Source organism: Lithobates pipiens, unplaced genomic scaffold (assembly GCF_037356315.1).
Source record: "Lithobates pipiens isolate NorthernLeopardFrog02 unplaced genomic scaffold, aLitPip1_a1.2 Scaffold_1, whole genome shotgun sequence".
In the NCBI taxonomy this organism is placed as follows: Eukaryota; Metazoa; Chordata; class Amphibia; order Anura; family Ranidae; genus Lithobates; species Lithobates pipiens.
Window position 1 is genome coordinate 41816859 of NW_027507685.1, and position 19359 is coordinate 41836217.

Consider the following 19359-nt stretch of genomic DNA (forward strand, 5'->3'; position numbering starts at 1 on the left):
TAAGAGAGTTATTCCTAAGAATTGCAGGCCTACAATATAAAACTCCAAATTTCCATGCAAAATAATTGTACCGCTTTCAGCACCTAAATCAGAACTAATCATACCGCCAGGGAGGTTAATAAAAAAAGACCATCAATTTTGAAAAAAAACATGTTTATTTTACTTTCTACTATATTACATATCAAAACAATATATAAAAAAACAAATTAATTCATCAGTTTAGGCTGATATATATTCTTCTACATAGTTTTTGTAGTAAAAATCACAATAGGTGCGTATTGATTGGTTTGCGCAAAAGATAACTCATCTACAAACTATGGGATAGATTTAGGAATTTTTATTTTTTATTTTTTGTTTGTAATGGTGGCAATCTGTGATTTTTAGCAGGACTGTAATAGTGAGGCGGCCAAATCTGACCCCAAATCACACTTTTTGGGGACCAGTGACATTATTACATTGTTCAGTGCTATAAAAATGCACTGATCAATGTATAAATGACACTGGCAGGGTAGGGGTTAACACTAGGGGCAATCAAGGGGTTAAGTGTGTTCCCTGGGTGTGTTCTAACTGTAGGGGGGATGGGCTACCAGGCACATGACAGAGATGGCTGTTCCCAATCACTAGGAACAGAAGATTTCTGACATGTCATCTGGCAGAATTGGGAATCGCTTTTTTTATATAGGAAGATCCCCGTTCTGCCTCTGTATACCGCGATTGCTGGTTGCCGCCAGACAAGAGTCAGCCGGACCCCTGGGCAAGCTCCTGCTGCATGCGCCCGCTATCTCCTGTACACCAACAGCAGATTGTGCAGGAGATCCGACCTACTGCAGTATAATGACAGTGGCTGGTCGGCAAGAGGTTAATCACTTCAGACCTGGAAGAATTTACCCCCTTCCTGAACAGAGCACTTTTTACGATTCAACACTGCGTAATTTTTTTTTTTTTTTTTTAACTCAGAATTTTATTGACATTTTTCATAATACAGAGTTGTATACATGCCTTACAAGAAAGAGGGCGTAGTTGCAAATCTTCGTGTAAAAGAGAGAAAGAAAAAACATAGGAGAAGAGTTTGGATACATCATCGTTTTCGTTAATAGCGATTGATAGTAGGTCTAACAGCAACAGTACTAATATATCAAGTAAACATAAGATAACAGAGATACAACTGCTCTTGGTAGGCCTAGTGGCCAACTCATTTGGGTATAACACAAGATACATACGTTATGTAAAACAGTTATAAGAATTGTGATTAATCGATTTTATCGTATAGTAAAACAGTTAGAGTATTAACACATATCAGAATTATACGTTGAACAGGTTTGGTGCCAAGGGTTATGTCAGTCGAGTACTTCTCGGATCAGTGATCCAAGGTTCCCAGTCCCTGAGGAATTTATTCTTTGAGAGGTGAGCTTTGGAGAAATTGTGTTCCAGTTCGAAATTGGAGTTTAGAATGGAGATCACTTCTCGGAATTCCGGAGGTTGTATGGATTTCCACTTACGAGCGATAGCCAATCTTGCGGCTATTAACATGTGGGTGGCTATCGTTTGTAGCTTTTTGGGCCAAGATGGTATCGTTAGACCTAGAAGGATATCTAAGGGTGTCAGATTAGAGGTAGCACTGTTAAGTATTTGGAGAGCGTTTCGAACATGGGACCAAAAATCTTTAAGTGATGGGCAATCCCACCAGATATGGAAAGGCGTTCCTATGGATCCGCATCCCCTCCAGCACAGAGGGGATACATCTGGAAAGAACCGTGCAAGTCTGTCGGGTGTGTAATACCAGCAACACTGCGTAATTTTAACTGACAATTGCGTGGTCTTGCGACGTTGCACCCAAGCAAAATTGACATCCTTGAGCCTAGGACGTGTGACACTGATTGGAGACGCGGCACCCATCTTTTCGGTTGAAAACACCATTTTTGTTTCCATATACCTGATTGTCTCTTCATAATGTGAGTTTACTAGTCTCATTTTATTTATAAATAAATTGAGCTTTTTTATTTCCTTATATATCTATGTGGATGTCTGAGCTGTATGTGGATAATTTTAAACAATCCAAAAATTGAAAGAGGAATAGTCTTAACTGCCAGCTGAGGGAAACGATCGAGCAGAGAGATTACTGGGGCCATTTACCAATACTTATTTTTGTTGTGTATGCTACACACTGATGGTAAGGGTCAGTTTAATGGTGGTTAATCTATCCGCTCTTTCTGATTTTTGGATGAAGATTTGGATTCGATCAATTTTTTATTGATGGACTTCATAGTTTATTTATTATTTTAGCGCTACACTTTCTCTTTTATTTTCTGTTATTGTGTCCAGCAATATAGTGTTAGGCCGCGTACACACGGGCGGACTGTTGGCTCAACTTTGAACGCTGAACAGTGTTTCAGCGGACAGTCCGCTCGTGTGTGGGGCTTCAGCGGACAGTTTCAGCGGACAGTTTGACGAACAAAGTTTTTCGGAAATTCCGAAAAACTGTCCGCTGAAACTTGGTTTGAGCGAACAGTCCGCCCGTGTGTAGGCCACTTTCGAAATGAGCAAACTGTTCCCGCTCGGAGGGAAGTCTGCTCATTTCGAGCGCGTGTGCAGGTAGGCAGGGCCCGCGACGGAGACGTCGCGGGCTCCGCCGCCTGGAATGGACTTAAAGGGGAACCCCAACGCCGAAAAAAATCGGCGTGGGGGTCCCCCCAAAGTCCACAACAGACCCTTGTCCGAGCACGCTACCCGGCCGGCCAGGAAAGGGGGGCGAGCGAGCGCGCGCCCCCTCCTGAGCCGTACCAGGCCGCGTGCCCTCAACATGGGGGGTGCCTTGGGGAAGGGGGGGCCGTGCGGCCCCCCCACCCCAAAGCACCTTGTCCCCATGTTGATGAGGACAAGGGCCTCTTCCCGACAACCCTGGACGTTGGTTGTCGGGGTCCGCGGGCGGGGGGCTTATCGGAATCCGGGAGCCCCCTTTAATAAGGGGGCCCCCGGATACCGGCCCCCCACCCTATGTGAATGAGTATGGGGTACAATGTACCCCTACCCATTCACCTGTAAAATAAAAGTACCCAAAAAAAAAACACAACACACAAGATAAAATATTTTATTGCACAGCTCTGGGGGTCTTCCGTCTTCGGGGGTCTTCTCGCCGGACTCCTCCGCTATCTTCTTGTAGCTCTTTTGCTAGCGGAGGAGTCCGGCTTTCTTCCTCCCCGCCGCCGGCCTCTTCTCCCGACTTCGGGGGTCTTGTCCCCCTCTTCGGTTCTTCTGCCGGGCCACCGCGCCTTCTTATAGCTCTTTTGCAGGCGGTGGCCCGGTCTTCTGTCGCCGCTGTCACCGCCGCCTTCCGTTCTTCTTCTTCTTCTTGTTCTTCTTGTTCTTCTCCAGGAGATGTTGACACGTCGCTCTCTCCGGCCGGAATGCCAGAGCCGCGCTGTGCGGCCACTTATATAGTGACAATGGGGCGGTGTCACATGGTATATGTCACATGGGTTGGTCACATGGGTTGATGTCACATGGGGACTATGACATCGTAAGGGGGCGGGGTCACCATGTGACCAACCCATGTGACATATACCATGTGACACCGCCCCATTGTCACTATATAAGTGGCCGCTCAGCGCGGCTCTGGCATTCCGGCCGGAGAGAGCGACGTGTCAACATCTCCTGGAGAAGAACAAGAAGAACAAGAAGAAGAAGAAGAACGGAAGGCGGCGGCGACAGCGGCGACAGCGGCGACAGAAGACCGGGCCACCGCCTGCAAAAGAGCTATAAGAAGGCGCGGTGGCCCGGCAGAAGAACCGAAGAGGGGGACAAGACCCCCGAAGTCGGGAGAAGAGGCCGGCGGCGGGGAGGAAGAAAGCCGGACTCCTCCGCTAGCAAAAGAGCTACAAGAAGATAGCGGAGGAGTCCGGCGAGAAGACCCCCGAAGACGGAAGACCCCCGGAGCTGTGCAATAAAATATTTTATCTCGTGTGTTGTGTTTTTTTTTTGGGTACTTTTATTTTACAGGTGAATGGGTAGGGGTACATTGTACCCCATACTCATTCACATAGGGTGGGGGGCCGGTATCCGGGGGCCCCCTTATTAAAGGGGGCTCCCGGATTCCGATAAGCCCCCCGCCCGCAGACCCCGACAACCAACGGCCAGGGTTGTCGGGAAAAGGCCCTTGTCCTCATCAACATGGGGACAAGGTGCTTTGGGGTGGGGGGGCCGCGCGGCCCCCCCTTCCCCAAGGCACCCCCCATGTTGAGGGCACGCGGCCTGGTACGGCTCAGGAGGGGGGGCGCGCTCGCTCGCCCCCCTTTCCTGGCCGGCCGGGTAGCGTGCTCGGACAAGGGTCTGTTGTGGACTTGGGGGGACCCCCACGCCGATTTTTTTCGGCGTTGGGGTTCCCCTTTAAGTTCATTCCAGGCGGCGGAGCCCGCGACGTCTCCTTTGCGGGCCCCGCCTACCTTGACACGCGCTCGAAATGAGCGGACTGTTGCCTCGTGTGTGGGCGAGTCCGCTCATTTCAAAAGTTGCGCGGACTTAGTACGACGAACAAAGTTTGCCATATTTGTCCGCTCAAAAAGTGCCGTGTGTGGGCGTGTTCGTTCATTCAAAAGTTTGAGCGGACTGTTTGACGAACTTAGTTTCGGCAGACAGTCCCCGCGTGTGTACGCCGCCTTAGAAGCTTTCTTTTTTTTATTTATGGTACACTTTTTAGTGCAACAGATCTTTTTGTTTTATTTTCTTTAAAATATACAGCATCAAAACTCATGCATGTTTGGAAAGCATATTTGTTCCGCAATTTCAGTCAACATATCTTAAAAAAAATTTCCTAGATTACTCAATATTATACATTATTTTTGTAAATGTAAAAGATGTGTTTTAAGAACTAATAAAAATTAAGTAAGGTACTTAAAATATCAAAGTAAATGAATTATCATTTATTTTATGTTGAAAATTATACACTTTTTATGTTAAAATTACAAGCCAACAGATTAATTTTTATTAGTGTGTTCAAACAACGTAAGACCCATTTCCTTGCTCCCATTTACCTCTAAAATGTTTAGAACACCTAATCTACAACTGTTTGAGCTTCTTCCTCATTGACAAAAACCTTCTTGACCCCTTAAGCCGCGTACACACGGGCGGACTGTATGGCCAACTTAGTCCATCAGACAATCCGACAGACAGTCCGTCCTACTTTCGAATGAACAGACTTGACCACACACGGATACACAAACAGTCCGTCGAAAGCTTGCGCGATGACGTGTACAGACGTACGACGGGACTAGAAATAGGAAGTCCAATACATAGCAATGCAACCTTTCGCCGTGTAAATCCTTTCTGAGCATGCGCCATACTTAGTCCGTCGAACTAGCCTACTCACGAGCGGATTGTCCGCTGAAACCAAAGTACGACGGACAATATTACGGAAATTCCGAAATACTTAGTCCGCCAGACTGCACGCTGAAAAAGTCCGCTGAAGCCCACACACGAGCGGACTGTCCGCTGAAATGTGTTTCAACTGACTAAGTTGGCCAGACAGTCGGCCCGTGTGTACGCGGCTTTACAGTATGGCTGTAGCTCACTACAGTCCGCAGAAACTGCCCTACTAAAACTCACTAACAATTTACTAACTGCTAAAACCAATGGCCACTACTCCATACTCACACTACTACACCTTTCTGCTGCATTTGATACTGTTGACCAGTCCCTTCTCTACTCTCTTGGCCTCCAAGACTCTGCTCTTTTCTTGTTCTTCTCCTACCTGTCACAGCATTCTTTCAGTGTTTCCTACAATCCTGTTTCCTCCTCTCCACCTCCTCTTTCTGTAGGGGTCCCCCAAGGTTCTATCCATGGACCTGACTCTTCTCTTTTAACACCTCCATCCTTGGCCACTTGATAAACTCCCATGGCTTTCAATACCATCTCTATGATGATGAAACCCAAATCTATTTCTCTACTCCTCACCCCTTCAGTCTTCTTTTGGATTACTAACATATTAACTGACATATCAGTATGGCTGTCACACCACTTCTGCAAACTCAATCTTTCCAAAACTGATCTCATAACATTCCCTCCCACCCGTTCCCCCTCCCCTGATTTATTTATCAAGATCAATAATACAACTATCAGTCCCTCCTCTCAAGCCAGGGTGATAGGTGTAATCCTGAACTTTGCTCAAAAATGTATAAAAAGACCACCCAGGCAGACCGATAATTAGTTGATGCACAGGGAGGTTCAAGGTCAGAACCGTATCCCTATGCTGGGCCCCCACCTAAATTAACAGGTGTGATTTCTTAAGCTCATGCATAAGCTGAAAAAAAATGGGGATTGAAGATCACCAAGAAATTCTTTTAAGGAAGACTTAAAAAACAACTTTACGAAAATGATTAAATCAATTGATACAAAAGACTACCACTAGTGCAAACATTAAAAAATGACAACATTGTCAAACAACTCTGCTGATATCTGCTGGCAGCACAGTCCACACTGCAATAAGTCTATGAGGATAAATGAGCTCTTCCACAGACAGTGGTATAAAAAGGATGATATTATTCCAGTGGTAAATCACGTTATCCACAGAGACCAACCCTGGAATTTCTCCAATCAAAGGGTATAACAATACACATAGAATGCAGCTGAAGCTGAGTATTCAATAGAACAGCAATAAGTGTATTGCAGGCTGGATGGAGAGATAAGGGTGGGATGGAAATGAGAGTAGCTAGCTATACCTTGAATGAGGTCTATGGATGTCCTCATGTCCTCATCCAGCTACGAGCTGCTGAGACGAGCCTACTCCATTCCCCCCACAATGGAACGTCTACGAGTTATGGTCTCTTTCCGAAATCGTATCAAATCCTTGGATTTCGATAAGATTTCGAAATCATTGTTGTGGTCTAGACAAAAGTTCGGGTACACTAATAAACCACACAGAATGCTAATGAAGAGACTCAAGCCACATTCATTTCTGTCTATACCTGATCACCTAATGCAGTTGACTGGTACCCCCACCTGTTGTACTCATGTCAAAGCTGTTTGGGGATTTCTATAAAGCTCTTTATAATTGGCTGAGCTCAGATCCTATCTCACATTTCACACAAGGTAAATGTGATGACTTTATGTCATCTCTACAATCATCTCTATCCTGTGAACAACGTCCTAAACTTAATTCGCCTATTACGGCTCCCCTATTCTTACTACAAAACATTCCTCCCGACATTAGACCCACACCTACTGGCCCTATTCTCATCATTGTTCAAAGACACTCTCCCACATTCCCAATTTTTACATGTGTACATAACTGTTATACCAAAACCAGGCAAAGACCCCTCACTATCCCATAACTATTGTCTCATTGTTAAATTCAGACTATAAAACATTTACCAAAATTCTAGCCAATAGACTCTTGCTATTGCTGCCGTTTCTAATACATAACGATCAGGTGGGCTTTGTTCCGAGTAGACACGCAGGAGATGACACAAGACGTACAATAGATCTGATAGATCTCCTAGGACAAAATGCCCTGCCATAGTTTTGAGCTTGGATGCTCAAAAAGCATTTGATCGCTTAACCACTTCAATACAGGGCACTTTCACACCTTCCTGCCCAAACTATATTTTTATCATTTTGTTCCCACAAATAGTGCTTTCTTATGGTGGTATTTGATCAAATCTTTGGTTTTTATTTTTTGCTAAATGAATAAAAAAGACCGAAAGTTTTGAAGAAAAAAGTTTTTCTTTGTTTTTGTTATAAAATTTTGTAAATAAGTAAGTTTTCAATGATGCGCACTGATAAGCTGCACTGATGGGCACTGATAAGGTGTCACAGATGAAGTAGCACCAATTAGATGGCACCGATGAGGTGGCACTTATGGGCACTGATGATGGTTACTGATAGGTGACACTGATGGGCACTGATAGGCAGCACTGATAGGTGGCACTAATATGCGGCACTGATGGGCTTTAATAGGCAGCACTGATGGGCACTCATAGGTGGCACTGATGGGCACTGATAGGCGACACTGATGGGCACTGAAAGGCTGCACTGATGGGTACTTATGGGTGGCACTGATAGATGGGCACTGATAGGCGCACTGATGTGCACTGAAAAGTGGCACTGATGAGTATTGATGGGCACTGATGGCTTGCACTGATAGATTTCACTGATATGCAACACTGGTGGTACTGGCAGGCATTTTTCATTGGCACTGATTGGCAGCTACCTGGGCACTGATTGGCATTTTCCTGTTGGTCTAGGGTGGCATACCTGGGGATCCAGTGTGGTGGCCATCCATGGTGGTCCTGGTGGCATCCTGGTGGTCCTGGGCAGGCATCTGAGGGGGAGCTGCACTGATAAACACTCAGCACAGACCCCACCATCAGGAGACCAGCCGATCATCTCTCCTCTACTCACGTCTGTCAGACGCGAGTGAGGAAAAGCAGATTAATGGCTCTTCCTGTTTACATCGTGATCAGCCGTGATTGGACATGGTTGATCACATGGTGAAGAGTCTCTGTCTACCTAGATCTGAGTTGCAGTGTGTCACACTGGGGCACACAGCAGGTTGTTATACTGACCCCATCATATGAGGTCCGGTTAGGATAACACAACCACTTTGCTTATGTCATTTTGCCATATGGCAGGCAGCAAATGGTTAAACAGGCCATATATGTTCGCAGTAGACATGTGCACCCGAAAATATTTCATTTCAGAATTTCGTTTTCGTCCGAAAAATAAATTTATTTAGTTACTCCCGATATTTGTTTTTATTTATTTTGTTTCATTAAAAAATGCATTCATTAAAAAATCCAAAATAATTAAGGTCTAATCTGTCATTGAAGGCTTATGGTGTCTGTCGAATGTCCTAAGAAGATTCGACGGAGCAGCTAGACTGTTCGACTCCACAATCGTACATTTCCGGTCGAATGTTCCGCCTACAAGCTATAGTAGAATTCTAATGTTGTATGACACTAGTAATAATTATATTTATTAATTATTATTACTAGTAAACCAATATTAGAATTCTTATATATGGGGGGAGCATTTGACCATAAATGTCCACTCACGGCGCCTGCTTCATCGAATGCTCATGTCAAATCTTTCCTCTCTCTATGTCGAATAATCTTGGACTAATAGAGTTAGGTTAGGCACATTCAACCTTTTTTGCTATTGTCTCTATAATGTCAAATCATTTCTCTCTATGTAGAATAATCCTGGACTAATAGAGCTAAGGTTAGGCACATGCGACCACAGGTTTGATGGACACAGATTGCTATTGTCAGCATCATGTCGAATCTCCTATCTATATCGAATTGTTGTCAGAACGAAAATGAAAATAAAGCATTTGTTTATGTTGGATCTTTTGGTTTTCATATTCTGCACGTTCATTATCGTTTATTAAAACAATAACAAAAATATCCGAAATTCGAACGAAAATGCATTCGGATGAAAATGAATGCACACGTCTAGTTTGCAGTACTATCCCAATATGGGTTTTTGGGCTCTTTCATTAATGCTTTAAAGGCTCTATATTCACATCCCTCTTCTCAAGACTAGCTGCCCTCTCATCTGTCACAGACCTCCCCCCTAAGTAACGGTACCATGCAGGGTTGCCCTTTGTTGCCTTTGCTTTTTATTTTAAGTCTGGAGCCTTTGGCTGAGGCCATTAGATCTCATCCAACCAAGAAAGCTGATGGAAATGAAAATGGGAAAAACAGCTAAAACATAGGTGGATGATGTTAGTAGCAATCATGGCTGTAATAAGATCCTGTTTGTCGTTCAGTATCATACCTTAACTGACTTTATTTGACTGCGGAAAACGTTATAGTATATCTCTGCAAAGAATTATCCTCAGATTGCAGAATTTAATCTGCAATCTTTCAGACAAGGTTGAACAATTTATGATTGAGTTGCCTGTGCAGCCTGTTTAAATCTACTACATACATTTCTAGGTCCTAAAAAAAAGGTAGCTATCTATGTCTTTTTGCATTCATTGTTCTAAAATGAATAAAAGTGAAATGCTCACTCACCTCCATCAGGGTTATTCTGTAGGAAAAAAAAATGAATATCCTTGTTTAAGTTTGTTTGTTATCTGTATAATAAAATGACCATGTGGATTATATTATATAGGTGAAATGACAGAACAAGTTGAAGCGAGAATCGAGTGACATAAATATGCAATTCTTCCACATGTTTGCTGCGTCCCCCACATGGCTTCTCGCAAACTGCAAACGGCACTTATGGCTTTCTTTCAACAATGGCTTTCTTCTTGCCACTCTTCCATAAAGGCCAGATTTGTGGAGTGCACAACTAATAGTTGGCCTGTGGACAGATTCTCCCATCTAAGCTGTGGATCTCTTCAGCTCCTCCAGAGTTATCATGGGCCTCTTGGCTGCTTCCCTGATTAATACTCTTAATGCCTGGCTTGTCAGTTTAGGTGGACGGCCATGTCTTGGTAGGTTTGCAGTTGTGCCATACTCTTTCGGATGATGAATTGAACAGTGCTCCGTGAGATGTTGAAAGCTTGGGATATTTAAAAAAATAATGTTATGCTGAGTAAACTCATACCCAACATGTGACGCTTAAAAATTGCGCCCGCTCTTTTACCCTAAATATCTCCATAGGCGACGTTTAAAAAATTCTACAGGGTGCATGTTTTGGGTCACAGAGGAGTTTTAGGGCTAGAAGTATTGCTTTTGCTGTGACGATCATGACGATATCTCACATGTGTGGTTTTAACACCGTTTTCATATGTGGGCACTACTCACGTATGTGTTCGCTTCTGCACGCAAGCTCGGTGGGACAAGGCATGTTTAAAAAAATTTGTTTTCTTATTTATTTTACCTTTTATTTTTTATTTTTACACTGTTCTTTAAAAAAAAAAAGTGTCACTTTTACTCCTATTACAAGGAATGTAAACATCCCTTGTAATATAAAAAAAAGCATGACAGGCCCTCTTAAATATGAGATTTGTGGTCAAAAAGACCTCAGATCTCATATTTGCACTAAAATGCAATAAATTAAATGTCATTTGAAAAAAAATGTATTTTAAAGAGCTATGGGCAGAAGTAAATTTGATGTCGCTTCCGCCCTGCAATGGTATGGAGACGGGTGGGGGCCAGCTTCCCTTCACTCGTCTCCATACCTAACAGGGAGAAGCACCCGATCGCCTCTGCAGCTAACGATGCTCCGGTAAGCGGCGGAGGGCACCAGAGCGCAGCGGGAGGGGGCCCTCTCCCATCGCGGATAAAAGTGATCTTGCAGCGAATCTGCCTCAGAGACCACTTTTATCTGAAAGCGGACTGCCCACTGAAGAAGAGGATATCGGGGTTATGGCGGCTAGCTGCTGCCATAACAATGATATCCCTCTTCAAAGTACTGATGTATAACAACTGTGGGTGGTCCGTAAGTGGGTAAACAATTTAACACATTGTAAGTCAACAAAACCTTCAAAGAACTGGAGCAAAGAAAATATTACAAAGTCCTCTATGAAAATAAATATTGATTTGTGTTCTAGCAGTGTGAAACTAAGGTAATTTATGTAGCACTATTGTCATTTCAATATTACCCTTGAATATCCCTACTGTGATTTCTGTCCTGGATCCAATTTTGTGTAAAGCTGGACTATGGCAAGAGAGTAAAGGCATATAGATCATACTTCCCTATACCCTTTCTCTAATATTAAGAAAAGTGTGGAATAAAATGGAGATGGAAGTCAAGTGGCAAGATGAGAACATTGCTTTATGCTTTCTTCAATAGCTTTAGAAGTTTACTGTCTGGAGTCTGGAGTTGCATTTTAAGAAAACAGTTACTACTCACAATCTAGATCAGTGTCTGTTCACATTTTATCTGGCTGGTCTTTATTTTACTAAGATCAAAAGACACATGAATGGCAGTTAGAAATAAAGAGCATGTGTCTACCTCCAGCAGTTGCCAAGTAATAAACATGAAATACACTTTATTCTGCAGTTTTACAAAAGAAATGTAACAGTGGTTTGTGAAATATATTGGATGAGAACAATGCACACTCAGAGGAAAGAACATAAACCATTTTTATGGAAAACATACATAAGGGAAGAGTACAATTCATCTTGTGTTGCATGTACTCTTTGTCTTGTTGTTAGACATCTTTAACTATTTGATTCACAGATGAAATACAGTTGCCGTTATAGTTGTTTATAATGTAATCATCGTGAGTGTGATTGTTCGGTGGTAGAAAATGAACTGTGGAGACTTCCTCCTCTATAGCTCCTCTTTAACTTTTTACAAGGTTCCAGTGTTATGATAAAATACATAGGGACTAAGTTGCAAATACCCAAAATGAGCAAATCCTTGAAAGAACATATCTTAATTATCTCTAATATCTACCACTGTATGTTGAATGCCCTATTAGTTGTTGCTGAGACTTCCCTCTGGTTTTTAACAATTTGGTGTAACTCTGACGGTTCACCATCAATTGTTTTGGGAAACAGCTGCTACTCAGGATGTTGTTAAAATCATTAAAGCGGTATTAAACCCAAAATCAGAAGTGTAATATATTGCAACTTACCAATCAGGTAATCGGGTAGATTTAGTGGCAGCATCAGTTTTCTTTTCTTAGGCGTTTTCCCCCGTTTTTTCCTGATGATCTGACCAGTAACACACCTCTCATCTTACAGTGCCCCCACTCTAAATGAAGGGGCACAGGTGCACCTTTGGGCAGAAGCATTGTTAGCCTGGGGTGAGGAGAGTGTTAGATTTAATAGACTATTTAAATGCACTAAATCAAAGCAAAACTCCAACTAAAGCCTAATACACACTTGCATGTTTTTTTCATTCAGGCAATTGGGCTGAACAAAAAAAAATTGAAGAGCTTGAGAGGAGCTGTTGTACTAACAATCCAATGTTAGTATAGTTATCTCCCCCTGCAGAGCTTTTGCATTCTGACAGTGGGATGGCCCCATGCCAGAACACACCGATCAGTGCACTCAGCCATTGGCTGAGATCACTGATTGAATGCCGATCAGCAGACTTTTTTTGGTCATGCCCCTTTGACAGAAGCTGGACTTTCAGCCACATGCTGTACACACGGTCCTGATGTTAGCCGGTTTCTATTGAACTGGCCGATAACCACTTGATGTTCGGCCTGTGTGTACAGGGCTTAATACTTTATAAACAGGTTACATCAAAAAGTTTTTTTTTCCTTTTGGGACAAAAGTTTTACATAAATAAATAAAAACTGATCATTATAAGCCCCCCTGCTAGTGTTTAATGTTGTTTTTTTTATCTATGCAACTGATACATTCTGCTGGGGAGCCTGTTCTTTTGAAAAATAACAGACTTCCTGACCAGATCACCAGGTGAAAATAAAAGAAAGAAAGACTAAAAAAAGAAAATGTTGGAAAAAAATATATCACTTTAACCAGTTCCCGACTGGCTCACACAGATATACTGCGGCAGAAGGGCTCTACTGGGCAAAACCCTGTATGGTTTCCTTTTTGACGAGGGAACCAATGCGCATGGCTTCCGGTCGCGTGCACGAGTGCCAGCACAGGGATTTGTGTGTGTAAATGCACTGGTGTTCCCTCCTTTTCCTCCTCTACAGTTATTGGCAGGACACCATCTGTTTTTAGCAGACAGGATCGAATGGGATGCCGGCAGGTGACATCCCCCCCTCCATAGAGAGCAATTAATGGTCTGATTGGGTCTGCCTGAAAAAACTCACAGATGGACCTGATCGGTCTGTCAGTGTGAAACGGGCCTAAGCCCTTGTACACACGGTCGGACATTCCGACCACAAAATCCGTCAGATAAATTCAGACGGATTTAGTCCGGAAGTGGTGTTGCATACACACAGTCGGACAAAGTTGTCGGAATTTTCGGTAGACAAGAACACGTGACGTAAACCGCATACGACGGGACTAGAAAAGGGACGTTCAGCACCACGTCCGGCACCCTTTGGGCTCCTTCTGCTGATCTCGTGTTTATCGCGTGTTAGTAGAAGTTTGGTGAGAGACGATTGCGCTTTTCATATTTGTGCTTCAGATCGTTACTGCTCTTCAGTTTGTGCTTGTCTGTGCGTATCTGATTATCAGTGCGTGTAGTCAGTTCGCATTTGTTGGTCATCGCGGACTGTATCTTGGTATATAGTACGCTTTGATTTACAGTGCTTATTGTCCGCTCGTTTCTGGTTTTCAGTTCGTTCTTTCAGGCCTTGCTGTTTATCGGTGCCTTCTGTTGTCCGTTCTGACCAGCCAACCGTTTTAAGCCATGTTTCGTGTATGTACTTGTCATAGAGTTCGTGCTGTGCAGGGGCTTGGTGTTGGGTTTTTAGCTTTGACACAAGCCCAGTCCATGAACAAACAGGGCGAGGAGGAGTTCGTGGACCAAGAATTGGTTGCTCCAGCGTGACCAGTTCTCACACATGCCTTTGCTTTGTGAGATCCGGGAGAATAATCCTGATGATTTCAGGAATTATCTCCGGATGACGGACCCTGTTTTTCACCGTCTGCTGGCTTTGCTGTCCCCTTATATCAGCAGGCAGGATACCTGCATGCGGCAAGCCATCACTCCGGAGCAGAGGCTCATCACCACGTTGCGCTACTTGGCGACAGGGAGAAGTCTTCAGGTCCTCAAGTTCTCGACAGGCATCTCCCCGCAGGCTCTGGGAATCATTATTCCAGAGACCTGTTCTGCCATCATACAGGTCCTGCAGAAGGACTATATTAAGGTAAGTTTTCTCCTTTAACATCACATTCTATGTATTTAATGTTTGCTAATTTATTGGATTTCTTTCCTCATTCCCTAATTACCATGATTGCAATATGCTGTAATTTCTATGCTGTGCCCATTTGTCCTCCTGCATGCTGGAAGCTTTTCAAGTTCCTTTTTTGTCCTTCATGCATATTTGCCTTCACTAACTTCCCCAGCATGCTCTTCTGGGCCCATAAACCTATAGCCTAGTCACTTTGCAATGTATTTTGTCAGCTCCATAGTATTGCTTTCCCCTAAACACCCCCTAAAATGACTACAAATGTTATGTGTGTGCTTAAATTCATGCAGAGTGACAGAGTTTTATTTTTTTTTGGTGGGCTAAACTCATTAGGAACCCCCCTCCACCAACTGCTAGGTCAGCTGATAGCAATCCTCTATCTGCTGACTTTGCCAAACCCAATACACACTATACCTACCACTATACCTTTTTTTCTGGTCCAATTTATGGATGAATTCACCAAAGCATGTAATGCAAGGGCCTGCCTCGATACTTTCAAATTTTACAGTTTCAAGTTTTTTTTTCTCCTATTATTATCTTGATAGGTAATAGCAGAATGTCAAAATGTGCTTCCATTTTTTCTTTTTTTTGTATTATGACAATTCTTACCTGTCCGGTGGGCTGAAAATAGTGTAAGTAAATTTTTTGCAATGGGCCATCAGATGGGGGGGTGAGGAATCTGATAAGGGGACCTTATACTTTAGGCTTTAAATACTCATTTACAAAAATGTTATACTGATCTTTGTGTCTACTCTGCTTGCAATGTTGATGTGCAAAATTACTATTTTTTTTCTTGTTTGAATCCACAGTTTCCTTCAACGCCACAGGAATGGCAGACCGTGGCCTCCCACTTTGCCAGCCGCTGGGACTTTCCCAATTGTGGAGGTGCAATTGATGGGAAACACATCCACATCGTCTCAGCCCCCAACTCGGGGTCCTACTATTATAATTACAAGGGGTATAATAGTATCGTGATGTTGGCGGTGGTGTCAGCGACGTATGACTTCCTGTATGTGGACGTGGGGAAAAATGGCCATATGTCGGACGGTGGAGTGTTAGCGTGAACAGAGTTCTACTGGCGTCTCCAGAGTGGCAGTCTGGGCTTGCCACCACCAGAGGAAAATTTTCAAAGGACTCCCCTTTGTTTTCGTTGCGGATGAGGTGTTTTCTCTGGCAAATCATCTGATGCGGCCTTTCCCGATGAGGACCCTCACCCCGGATCAGAGGATCTTTAATTTGCGGCTGGCCAGAGCCAGTAGAGTAGTGGAGAACACTTTTGGGATAATGGCCAGGCGGTTCCGCCTATTTTTGATCCACATGGCGGAATATAAACTCAATCATATTGTGCTTTCGTGCTGCATTCTGCACAATTTTTGGAAAAAACACTCAGCAAACTATGTGGCCTCAGTTGGGCCTGATGCAGACTTGCCAGAAAATGTCAACCTCACGACCGTTGAAGCTGCTCGTCCTGGCTTGCCCCCCCCAAAGCGCCCCTGAGGTCAGATCAAGATATGTGGAGTACTTTGTGGGTAGGGGGGCCATTGATATGCCAGACAATGTCTGAGAGGCATTTTTTTAATACATTTTTCTTTGAAACTCCAATAATCTTTGTTTTCATTTACTGCTTGGATTTGTTTTAGGTGTCTCCTAAGTTTTATTTGGGGTTTTTTTGGACCTTTTTTTACAACAGTGCAAACCCAATTTCAGAGCGAGATGAGGTGACAGTCTCTTCTTCAGATAATCTTATTATATCGTGAGTCTGCTACACACACACCTTGTTTTTGTTGATAATGTATGTAGGGCATTACTGACAAAAATATTGATCATTTTCAGCACCATGGCAGAAATATGTGGGGTCATGAATATGGTGTGATTGGGGAAATTGAAACATCACTGTGGGTGTTATTTACTAAAGGCAAATCCACTATGCACTACAAGTTCACTGCAAAAGTGCACCTGAAACTGCACTTGGAGTGCAAAGTAGATTTGCCTTTAGTAAATAACACCCATTGCCACAGAAAACAACAACTTTACTACAAATACTGCGCATTGAAAAAGGAAGCCACACCTTGTTGATAATTTAACTTTTTACTCAAAGCACATTCACATGTGCATTTAGAAAAAGGTTTTACAACAAACCAACATATTTGGTGTATATAAAACATTATTTTGTGTAACATTTTTCTAACTTGCCGTTTTTTGTGTAAACAGGCATGTATCAAAGCATAACATACAGAACACAGGAACTTACAAAGTTCAACTTTGAAAAGTGAAGACAATATCAGACAAGAGTATGTACAAACTGTGCTGATATTGCCATCATCAGATGGGGAGACACCCCTGGAAAAGCCAAATTTGGAAGATGCACACAAATTGAGAATCAAAAAGTGCCCAGTTTCCTCCTGTTCCCATGCTTAATGTCAACATGTGCTATCTCCCATCATGGGGTATCAATGTACGTGTTTTGGGGGTGCAACCCCTTCATCTCAGCCACTTTAGTAGCAAGGAAGGGGTTGCACCCACAAAACACGTACATTGATCCCCCATGATGGGAGATAGTACATGTTGACACACTGTGTGCATCTTCCAAATTTGGCTTTTCTAAAAATATAAAAGTGTTTTTGAAAATTTAAAATGGATGCTAGCTAGTTTTGGGTGTTTCAGACTCTCCCTAAAACATCAATGATGTTCTTAATTTTTTGTTGAACATCATTGATGTTTTTCTGGATATTCTCTAAATCGCGATTACACCCCATTATCTGCCCAATGAGGAGCTGGGCACTTTCACTGGTAAAATGCGATTCTTCTTCCACAACATCCACATCACCTAAAAAGAAACCAAAAAAAACACACCATGTATTATAAATATGCAGGTAATACATTGATTAGCTTACCTGAAGCTGTGGTCTCCGACACTCTCCTGTTGTGGTGACAATTTTGCCAATTTCGACAATCTCTCCTTCCTCCTTCTCCTCTGCTTCTGGTGTTGGCATTTCCCCTTCTTTGGGAGGTGTGGGGTCCCTGGTGTCCTCAGACGTCCTGAGTCTTCTCTCCCCTATGAGAATGTAAAAAAGGAATAATTAGCACACAGATATTCTAGGACAGAAATAGGAATATGAAACATTTCTTGAAAGTGTTGTACAATTGTATTTTTTGGCAGAGTTCAAAGCTGAAAACATTATTTTTGACACTTTCTAAAGCTGGAATACTTACCTGTTTGAACAAATGTCAAGTGCAACTCGGCAAAACATCGTTTTTGGAGTGGGCTAACGAACAATGTTTATTACGAACGATTGAACCCATGAACATGAAAGTGGCTATTTTAAACTGTACAACATTAAATCAAAGCACATGGAGCAGTATGCAAGCAATAATAATAATATGAACACACGACAACTACTTACTTTTTTGAAGAACTTGCTTGATCCTTCTGTATTGATTGTGCTCCCTCAGTTTCAGGTCTGACCAGCGTTTTCTCAGTTGATCTTTGGATCGTCGTACCCCAAAACTCTTCTGAAGACTCTTCACAACTTTAGTTTGGGTAAGGTCCATACTTCCCATCATAGTCGTTCCTCTTCAATATGTCCACCATCTCCAACATCTCTCCAAAAGACATATTTGAGGCCTCCTCCTTCGGGATCGGGATGTTTCTGGCTCCGGGCTTTCCTCGTCCTCCTCCTCGTTAGTGGAATTATTATCATGCCCCTGCTGTGTCTCTGCCATGTGCTCTCCCCACTGCACCGAAAGAGAAGGGGCGGGGAATAGTCTATAAAGAACGTCAGGGGCGGGCGGAGTTTAATGCATGTGCACTGTATATAAAATATAATATAATATAAAATGCATGTGTCGTACGTACGATCTGTGAGCAGAGGGAGAAGTTGACGCGCCGATCTTTAAATGAAGGTATAATTTTAACTTGGTACATCCCTAGCCTATACTGCTTCTAGATTGAGACCTGTATTGGGTCAAGATTAGGAGAGTTTAGCCTGACATTAGGGTTTGTTTTGTGTTGTGTCTTGCAGACAAGATGGATGGGTTTAATGACCATAGCTTTCTCCCCCTGTTCATCAACAAGCACAGGGAGCTGCCCCGTCTGTGGCAAGCTACACATCCCCACTACAGTAACAAATTAAAGAGGAAGGCAGCGATGGAGAAACTGCTGGAGTTGGTGAAGCCGGTGGTCCCCAGGGCAGACATCAACTATTTAAGAACGGAAATTGGTGGCCTGAGGAGTACATATTTAAGGGAGCGCAGGAAGGTGCAGGAGTCCATGCAAACTGGAGCAGCAACTGATGAAGTTTATGTCCCCAGGCTGTGGTACTATGAGAGGATGCATTTTCTGTCAGACCAGGCTGAGGTCAGAGAATCCCTCTCTAATCTTCCTTCTATGCGTCCTTCTACGCTTCATTCCACCCCTGCTGAGTCTTCCGATGCCCAACCTGGGCCTTCCAGACAGGAAGAACTGGAGGAGCCCAGCTTGAGCCAGGTATAGTATTGTTCTACATATTTTGGGAGTAAAAATGAATGATGTTAACTTGATTGTTGCTCACTAATTACTGATTTAGGCCGCGTACACACGGGCGGACTGTTCGCCCAACTTTGTCCGCTGAACAGTGTTTCAGCGGACAGTC